A 10,000-nucleotide genomic window follows, 5' to 3' on the forward strand; every position below is an offset into this window, starting at 1 on the left:
AAGCGCCTGAGGAGGGACGCCACCCCTCCCCTTGCGTCAAGAGACCTCCCCACCGGCCTCTGACTGATTCTTAGAACGGACGGAAAGAGTCGGGCAAGCCTGTCAAAGATTTGAGCGTATGTCAAAAGCTTTAGACTTCCGCGAACTCTCTGGCTTGCACTGAGACCCGAGGTCGATGTGCTCAGCACCACGGGGCCCCTTTCGCCTGCAGGTCCCGAGCCGCCAACATGTTCTTAGTATCGTGTTCCCCAAACCTGGGTGACGGGCACCACAGGGCGACAGAGCCATCGCACTTGCCGGGTGGCAGAGGAAGGACCGGACTATGTACAATAGCGGCCAACGACTCCCAGAGCCGGTTGTGCGGGGCTCGAGGTCTGCTCTCAACATCACATGCTTTTGGATGTGCTCAGGCAAGGGTCAGACCACATCCTTCCTGGCAGCACCCAAAGCAACCAGGCCGCTCGCGTCTCTCGCCTTCATTTTTCGACACAAGCGCCTGAGGAGGGACGCCACCCCTCCCCTTTGCGTCAAGAGACCTCCCCACCGGCCTCTGACTGATTCTTAGAACGGACGGAAAGAGTCGGGCAAGCCTGTCAAAGCTTTGAGCGAATGTCAAAAGCTTTAGACTTCCGCGAACTCTCCGGCTTGCACTGAGACGCGAGGTCGATGTGCTAAGCACCACGGGGCCCCTTTCGCCTGCAGGTCCCGAGCCGCCAACATGTTCTTAGTATCGTGTTCTCCAATCCTGGGTGACGGGCACCGCAGGGAGGCAGAGCCATCGCACTTGCCGGGTGGCAGAGGAAGGACCGGACTATGTACAATAGCGGCCAACGACTCCCAGAGCCGGTTGTGCGGCGTCTGCTCTCAGCCTAAGAGGCTTCTGGGAGTGCTCAGGCAAGGGTCAGCCTGCACCCTTGCTGGCAGCACCCAGGGGAACCAGGACGCTTGCATCTCTCGCCTTCATTTTCGACACAAGCGCCTGAGGAGGGACGCCACCCCTCCCCTTGCGTCAAGAGACCTCCCCACCAGCCTCTGACTGATTCTTAGAACGGACGGAAAGAGTCGGGCAAGCCTGTCAAAGCTTTGAGCGAATGTCAAAAGCTTTAGACTTCCGCGAACTCTCCGGCTTGCACTGAGACGCGAGGTCGATGTGCTAAGCACCACGGGGCCCCTTTCGCCTGCAGGTCCCGAGCCGCCAACATGTTCTTAGTATCGTGTTCTCCAAACCTGGGTGACGGGCACCGCAGGGAGGCAGAGCCATCGCACTTGCCGGGTGGCAGAGGAAGGACCGGACTATGTACAATAGCGGCCAACGACTCCCAGAGCCGGTAGTGCGGCGTCTGCTCTCAGCCTAAGAGGCTTCTGGGAGTGCTCAGGCAAGGGTCAGCCTGCACCCTTGCTGGCAGCACCCAGGGGAACCAGGACGCTTGCATCTCTCGCCTTCATTTTCGACACAAACGCCTGAGGAGGGAAGCCAACCCTCCGTGTGTCAAGAGACCGTCCCCGCCCCGGCCTCCGACTGATTCTTAGAACGGACGGAAAGAGTCAGGCAAGCCTGTTAAGACTTCCGCGAACTCTCCGGCTTGCACTGAGACGCGAGGTCGATGTGCTCAGCACCACGGGGCCCCTTTCGCCTGCAGGTCCCGAGCCGCCAACATGTTCTAAGTATCGTGTTCTCCAAACCTGGGTGACGGGCACCGCAGGGAGGCAGAGCCATCGCACTTGCCGGGTGGCAGAGGAAGGACCGGACTATGTACAATAGCGGCCAACGACTCCCAGAGCCGGTAGTGCGGCGCCTGCTCTCAGCCTAAGAGGCTTTTGGGAGTGCTCAGGCAAGGGTCAGCCTGCACCCTTGCTGGCAGCACCCAGGGGAACCAGGACGCTTGCATCTCTCGCCTTCATTTTCGACACAAACGCCTGAGGAGGGAAGCCAACCCTCCGTGTGTCAAGAGACCGTCCCCGCCCCGGCCTCCGACTGATTCTTAGAACGGACGGAAAGAGTCAGGCAAGCCTGTTAAGACTTCCGCGAACTCTCCGGCTTGCACTGAGACGCGAGGTCGATGTGCTCAGCACCACGGGGCCCCCTTCGCCTGCAGGTCCCGAGCCGCCAACATGTTCTAAGTATCGTGTTCCCCAAACCTGGGTGACGAGCACCGCAGGGAGGCAGAGCCATCGCACTTGCCGGGTGGCAGAGGAAGGACCGGACTATGTACAATAGCGGCCAACGACTCCCAGAGCCGGTAGTGCGGCGCCTGCTCTCAGCTTAAGAGGCTTTTGGGAGTGCTCAGGCAAGGGTCAGCCTGCACCCTTGCTGGCAGCACCCAGGGGAACCAGGACGCTTGCATCTCTCGCCTTCATTTTCGACACAAACACCTGAGGAGGGAAGCCAACCCTCCGTGTGTCAAGAGACCGTCCCCGCCCCGGCCTCCGACTGATTCTTAGAACGGACGGAAAGAGTCAGGCAAGCCTGTCAAAGAATTGAGCAGATGTCAAAATCTTTTAAGACTTCCGCGAACTCTCCGGCTTGCACTGAGACCCGAGGTCGATGTGCTCAGCACCACGGGGCCCCTTTCGCCTGCAGGTCCCGAGCCGCCAACATGTTCTAAGTATCGTGTTCCCCAAACCTGGGTGACGAGCACCGCAGGGCGGCAGAGCCATCGCACTTGCCGGGTGGCAGAGGAAGGACCGGACTATGTACAATAGCGGCCAACCACTCCCAGAGCCGGTAGTGCGGCGTGCGAGGTCTGCTCTCAGCGGAAGAGGGTTTTGGGAATGCTCAGGCAAGGGCCAGCCTGCACCCTTCCTGGCCGCTCCCACGGGAACCAGGCTACTTGCAATCCTTTCCCCCAATAGCAAGTGCCTTTTGGAGGGACGGCCGGAGTCAACGTGGGGTTTGCCCGCCCTCCAAAGTGTCAAGAGACCGCCGCACAGGCCTCTGACTGATTCTTAGAACAGGCAGCAAGAGTTGGGTAAGTCTGTCGAAAATTTGACAAAGTGTCAAAAATTAGACTTCCGAGAGCTCTTGGGCATGCACACAGGCCTGTCATTCAAGTGCTCTGCCCGCGGAACCGTTTTTCGGATGCCTTTCAAAGTGGTCCCGCGCCGCCATTTTGTTCTAAAAATCGTGTTCCCAGAAATCTCCGGGTACCCCGCCAACCTCACTGTGTCACAATGTCAAGTGGCACTGAATGGGTCTGAATTTCAAATTCGACTGCTTCGCTCTGGAACTCGAACCCGGCAAAACCGTTTGGATTTTTCCCGGTCCAGACTTCCGCGGCAGACAAAGTTAAAGTTTTCGGGCTGCAGACTCAAAACGACATCTGGCCAACCGCCGGGCTCAATTCGCCCAGTTCCTCCGGCACTTCGGAACTCATGTTCGGCATGAGTTTTTGAATCTTTCCCGATGCTTCGGCATTTTCCTCCGCTGACACTTAGAATATTTTTCACACTTGGCCGAAAATTTTTCTAAGTTTTTCTGGTTACTGATTTCTTCTTTTCGGGCATTTTTCTAAGTTTTCTTGGTTACTCATTTCTCATTTTCAAACATTTTTCTAAGTTTTTCTGGTTACTGATTTCTTCTTTTTGGGCATTTTTCTAAGTTTTCTTGGTTACTCATTTCTCATTTTCAAACATTTTTCTAAGTTTTTCTGGTTACTCATTTCTCATTTTCAAACATTTTTCTAAGTTTTTCTGGTTACTGATTTCTTCTTTTTGGGCATTTTTCTAAGTTTTCTTGGTTACTCATTTCTCATTTTCAAACATTTTTCTAAGTTTTTCTGGTTACTGATTTCTTCTTTTTGGGCATTTTTCTAAGTTTTCTTGGTTACTCATTTCTCATTTTCAAACATTTTTCTAAGTTTTCTTGGTTACTCATTTCTCATTTTCAAACATTTTTCTAAGTTTTTCTGGTTACTGATTTCTTCTTTTTGGGCATTTTTCTAAGTTTTCTTGGTTACTCATTTCTCATTTTCAAACATTTTTCTAAGTTTTTCTGGTTACTCATTTCTCATTTTCAAACATTTTTCTAAGTTTTTCTGGTTACTGATTTCTTCTTTTTGGGCATTTTTTCTAAGTTTTCTTGGTTACTCATTTCTCATTTTCAAACATTTTTCTAAGTTTTTCTGGTTACTCATTTCTCATTTTCAAACATTTTTCTAAGTTTTTCTGGTTACTCATTTCTGCTTTTCCAACGTTTTACTAAGTTTTGCTGGTTACTGAGTTCACACTTTTAAACATTTTCGGGCATTTTTCTACGTTTTTCATGTTACTCATTTAGCACTTTCAGGCACTTTCCTATGCTTTCCTGCTTACTGATTTCACACTTTTAAGCATCTTCGGGCATGTTCCCTAAGTTTTGCAGTTCATTCGTTTGGGACAGTCAGGCAGCTTTCCTAAGCTTTCCTGGTAACCGAATTCACATTGTTGAGAACTTTGGAACCCTTCCCTAAGCTGTGCTGGTTACTCACTTTACCTCTTCAGACACTTGCCCCCGTTGTGACAGAGACCACTTCCCGACTCGGGAAATGCACCAAATTCGGCCTGAACTCAGAGGGCAGTCCCCCCTCGAAGGCGTGGAAGTCGGCAGAATCGCCGGGTCAAATCCGGCTGAGCTACCCGGCTTGGAAGCCTCAAAGTCGGTATGAGCTGTCAGGTTCACTCCCATCCCCGTTTGGACCACTTCCCGACTCGGGAAATTCACCAAATTCGGCCTGAACTCAGAGGACAGTCCCCCCTCGAAGGCGTGACAGTCGGCAGAACCGCCGGATCAAATCCGGCTGAGCTACCCGGCCCCGAAGCCTCAAAGTCGGTAAGAGCTGTCAGGTTCACTCCCATCCCCGTTTGGACCACTTCCCGACTCGGGAAATTCACCAAATTCGGCCTGAACTTATACAACAGTCCCCCCCTCGAAGGCGTGACAGTCGGCAGAACCGCCGGATCAAATCCGGTTGAGCTACCCGGCTTGGAAGCCCCAAAGTCGGTAAGAGCTGTCAGGTTCACTCCCATCCCCGTTTGGACCACTTCCCGACTCGGGAAATTCACCAAATTCGGCCTGAACTTATACAACAGTCCCCCCTCGAAGGCGTGACAGTCGCCAGAACCGCCGGATCAAATCCGGTTGAGCTACCCGGCTTGGAAGCCCCAAAGTCGGTAAGAGCTGTCAGGTTCACTCCCATCCCCGTTTGGACCACTTCCCGACTTAGGAAATTCACCAAATTCGGCCTGAACTTAGAGGAGAGTCCCCGCTCGAAGGCGTGGAAGTCGGCAGAATCGCCGGGTCAAATCCGACTGAGCTACCCGGCCCCGAAGCCTCAATGTCGGTAAGAGCTGTCAGGTTCACTCCCATCCCCGTTTGGACCACTTCCCGACTCGGGAAATTCACCAAATTCGGCCTGAACTTAGACAACAGTCCCCCCTCGAAGCCGTGGCAGTCGCTAGAACCGCCGGATCAAATCCGGTTGAGCTACCCGGCTTGGAAGCCCCAAAGTCGGTATGAGCTGTCAGGTTCACTCCCATCCCCGTTTGGACCACTTCCCGACTTAGGAAAATCACCAAATTCGGCCTGAACTCAGAGGGCAGGCCCCCCTCGAAGGCCAGGCATTCGGCAGAACCGCCGGGTCAAATCCGACTGTGCTACCCGGCCCCAAAGCCTCAAAGTTGGTATGAGCAGTTAGGTTCACTCCCATCCCCGTTTGGACCACTTCCCGACTTAGGAAATTCACCAAATTCGGCCTGAACTTAGAGGAGAGTCCCCGCTCGAAGGCGTGGAAGTCGGCAGAATCGCCGGGTCAAATCCGACTGAGCTACCCGGCCCCGAAGCCTCAATGTCGGTAAGAGCTGTCAGGTTCACTCCCATCCCCGTTTGGACCACTTCCCGACTCGGGAAATTCACCAAATTCGGCCTGAACTTAGACAACAGTCCCCCCTCGAAGCCGTGGCAGTCGCTAGAACCGCTGGATCAAATCCGGTTGAGCTACCCGGCTTGGAAGCCCCAAAGTCGGTATGAGCTGTCAGGTTCACTCCCATCCCCGTTTGGACCACTTCCCGACTTAGGAAAATCACCAAATTCGGCCTGAACTCAGAGGGCAGGCCCCCCTCGAAGGCCAGGCATTCGGCAGAACCGCCGGGTCAAATCCGACTGTGCTACCCGGCCCCAAAGCCTCAAAGTTGGTATGAGCAGTTAGGTTCACTCCCATCCCCGTTTGGACCACTTCCCGACTTAGGAAATTCACCAAATTCGGCCTGAACTTAGAGGAGAGTCCCCGCTCGAAGGCGTGGAAGTCGGCAGAATCGCCGGGTCAAATCCGACTGAGCTACCCGGCCCCGAAGCCTCAATGTCGGTAAGAGCTGTCAGGTTCACTCCCATCCCCGTTTGGACCACTTCCCGACTCGGGAAATTCACCAAATTCGGCCTGAACTTAGACAACAGTCCCCCCTCGAAGCCGTGGCAGTCGCTAGAACCGCTGGATCAAATCCGGTTGAGCTACCCGGCTTGGAAGCCCCAAAGTCGGTATGAGCTGTCAGGTTCACTCCCATCCCCGTTTGGACCACTTCCCGACTTAGGAAAATCACCAAATTCGGCCTGAACTCAGAGGGCAGGCCCCCCTCGAAGGCCAGGCATTCGGCAGAACCGCCGGGTCAAATCCGACTGTGCTACCCGGCCCCAAAGCCTCAAAGTTGGTATGAGCAGTTAGGTTCACTCCCAAACCCGTTGGGACCACTTCCCGACTTAGGAAATTCACCAAATCCGGCCTGAACTTAGACAACAGTCCCCCCTCGAAGGCGTGACAGTCGGTAGAACCGCCGGGTCAAATCCGGCTGAGCTACCCGATTTGGAAGCCTTCAACACAAAACCCATCCGGCAATGCCACTCAAAAAGGGCCCAAATTCAGAAACACCCCCTTCAATAGGTACCACTTCCTCGGAGACACTACCGGGACACGCTCCCCTCGGCGAAAATTAAGCCCCCACCACTAACTGAAGCCAACCGCAGCCCCAACTTCAACGGAGAAATCAGTAACCAATTCAAAAATGCACTTGGTTACTGATTTGTACTGCTTCAAAAATATTCTAAGTGTCGCTGGTTACTGATTTGTACTGCTCCAAAAATATTCTAAGTGTCACTGGTTACTGATTTGTACTGACTCAAAAATATTCTAAGTGTCGCTGGTTACTGATTTGTACTGACTGAAAAATATTCTAAGTGTCGCTGGTTACTGATTTGTACTGACTCAAAAATATTCTAAGTGTCAGTGGTTACTGATTTGTACTGCTCCAAAAATATTCTAAGTGTCGCTGGTTACTGATTTGTAATGCTCCAAAAATATTCTAAGTGTCGCTGGTTACTGATTTGTACTGCTTCAAAAATATTCTAAGTGTCAGCGGTTACTGATTTGTACTGCTTCAAAAATATTCTAAGTGTCGCTGGTTACTGATTTGTACTGCTTCAAAAATATTCTAAGTGTCAGTGGTTACTGATTTGTACTGCGTCAAAAATATTCTAAGTGTCGCTGGTTACTGATTTGTACTGCTCCAAAAATATTCTAAGTGTCGCTGGTTACTGATTTGTACTGCTTCAAAAATATTCTAAGTGTCGCTGGTTACTGATTTGTACTGCTTCAAAAATATTCTAAGTGTCAGTGGTTACTGATTTGTACTGCTTCAAAAATATTCTAAGTGTCGCTGGTTACTGATTTGTACTGCTTCAAAAATATTCTAAGTGTCAGTGGTTACTGATTTGTACTGCTTCAAAAATATTCTAAGTGTCGCTGGTTACTGATTTGTACTGCTTCAAAAATATTCTAAGTGTCAGTGGTTACTGATTTGTACTGCTCCAAAAATATTCTAAGTGTCGCTGGTTACTGATTTGTACTGCTTCAAAAATATTCTAAGTGTCAGTGGTTACTGATTTGTACTGCTCCAAAAATATTCTAAGTGTCGCTGGTTACTGATTTGTACTGCTTCAAAAATATTCTAAGTGTCAGCTGGTTACTGATTTGTACTGCTTCAAAAATATTCTAAGTGTCGCTGGTTACTGATTTGTACTGCTCAAAAATATTCTAAGTGTGGTTACTGATTTGTACTGCTTCAAAAATATTCTAAGTGTCGCGGTTACTGATTTGTACTGCTTCAAAAATATTCTAAGTGTCGTGGTTACTGATTTGTACTGCTTCAAAAATATTCTAAGTGTCAGCTGGTTACTGATTTGTACTGCTTCAAAAATATTCTAAGTGTCGCTGGTTACTGATTTGTACTGCTTCAAAAATATTCTAAGTGTCGTGGTTACTGATTTGTACTGCTTCAAAAATATTCTAAGTGTCGCTGGTTACTGATTTGTACTGCTTCAAAAATATTCTAAGTGTCAGCTGGTTACTGATTTGTACTGCTCAAAAATATTCTAAGTGTCGCTGGTTACTGATTTGTACTGCTTCAAAAATATTCTAAGTGTCAGCTGGTTACTGATTTGTACTGCTTCAAAAATATTCTAAGTGTCGCCGGTTACTGATTTGTACTGCTTCAAAAATATTCTAAGTGTCAGTGGTTACTGATTTGTACTGCTCCAAAAATATTCTAAGTGTCGCTGGTTACTGATTTGTACTGCTTCAAAAATATTCTAAGTGTCAGGGTTACTGATTTGTACTGCTTCAAAAATATTCTAAGTGTCAGTGGTTACTGATTTGTACTGCTTCAAAAATATTCTAAGTGTCGCTGGTTACTGATTTGTACTGCTTCAAAAATATTCTAAGTGTCAGTGGTTACTGATTTGTACTGCTTCAAAAATATTCTAAGTGTCGCTGGTTACTGATTTGTACTGCTCAAAAATATTCTAAGTGTCGCTGGTTACTGATTTGTACTGCTTCAAAAATATTCTAAGTGTCGCTGGTTACTGATTTGTACTGCTTCAAAAATATTCTAAGTGTCAGTGGTTACTGATTTGTACTGCTTCAAAAATATTCTAAGTGTCGCTGGTTACTGATTTGTACTGCTTCAAAAATATTCTAAGTGTCAGTGGTTACTGATTTGTACTGCTTCAACAATATTCTAAGTGTCGCTGGTTACTGATTTGTACTGCTTCAAAAATATTCTAAGTGTCGTGGTTACTGATTTGTACTGCTTCAAAAATATTCTAAGTGTCGCTGGTTACTGATTTGTACTGCTCCAAAAATATTCTAAGTGTCGCTGGTTACTGATTTGTACTGCTTCAAAAATATTCTAAGTGTCGCTGGTTACTGATTTGTACTGCTCCAAAAATATTCTAAGTGTCGCTGGTTACTGATTTGTACTGCTTCAAAAATATTCTAAGTGTCGCTGGTTACTGATTTGTACTGCTTCAAAAATATTCTAAGTGTCAGTGGTTACTGATTTGTACTGCTTCAAAAATATTCTAAGTGTCGCTGGTTACTGATTTGTACTGACTCAAAAATATTCTAAGTGGGGCTGGTTACTGATTTGTACTGCTCCAAAAATATTCTAAGTGTCGCTGGTTACTGATTTGTACTGCTTCAAAAATATTCTAAGTGTCAGCTGGTTACTGATTTGTACTGCTTCAAAAATATTCTAAGTGTCAGTGGTTACTGATTTGTACTGCTTCAAAAATATTCTAAGTGTCGCTGGTTACTGATTTGTACTGCTTCAAAAATATTCTAAGTGTCAGTGGTTACTGATTTGTACTGCTTCAACAATATTCTAAGTGTCGCTGGTTACTGATTTGTACTGCTTCAAAAATATTCTAAGTGTCAGTGGTTACTGATTTGTACTGCTTCAAAAATATTCTAAGTGTCGCTGGTTACTGATTTGTACTGCTCCAAAAATATTCTAAGTGTCGCTGGTTACTGATTTGTACTGCTTCAAAAATATTCTAAGTGTCGCTGGTTACTGATTTGTACTGCTCCAAAAATATTCTAAGTGTCGCTGGTTACTGATTTGTACTGCTTCAAAAATATTCTAAGTGTCGCTGGTTACTGATTTGTACTGCTTCAAAAATATTCTAAGTGTCAGTGGT

This window comes from Hemiscyllium ocellatum, assembly GCF_020745735.1.
Source record: "Hemiscyllium ocellatum isolate sHemOce1 chromosome 15 unlocalized genomic scaffold, sHemOce1.pat.X.cur. SUPER_15_unloc_16, whole genome shotgun sequence".
NCBI lineage: Eukaryota > Metazoa > Chordata > Chondrichthyes > Orectolobiformes > Hemiscylliidae > Hemiscyllium > Hemiscyllium ocellatum.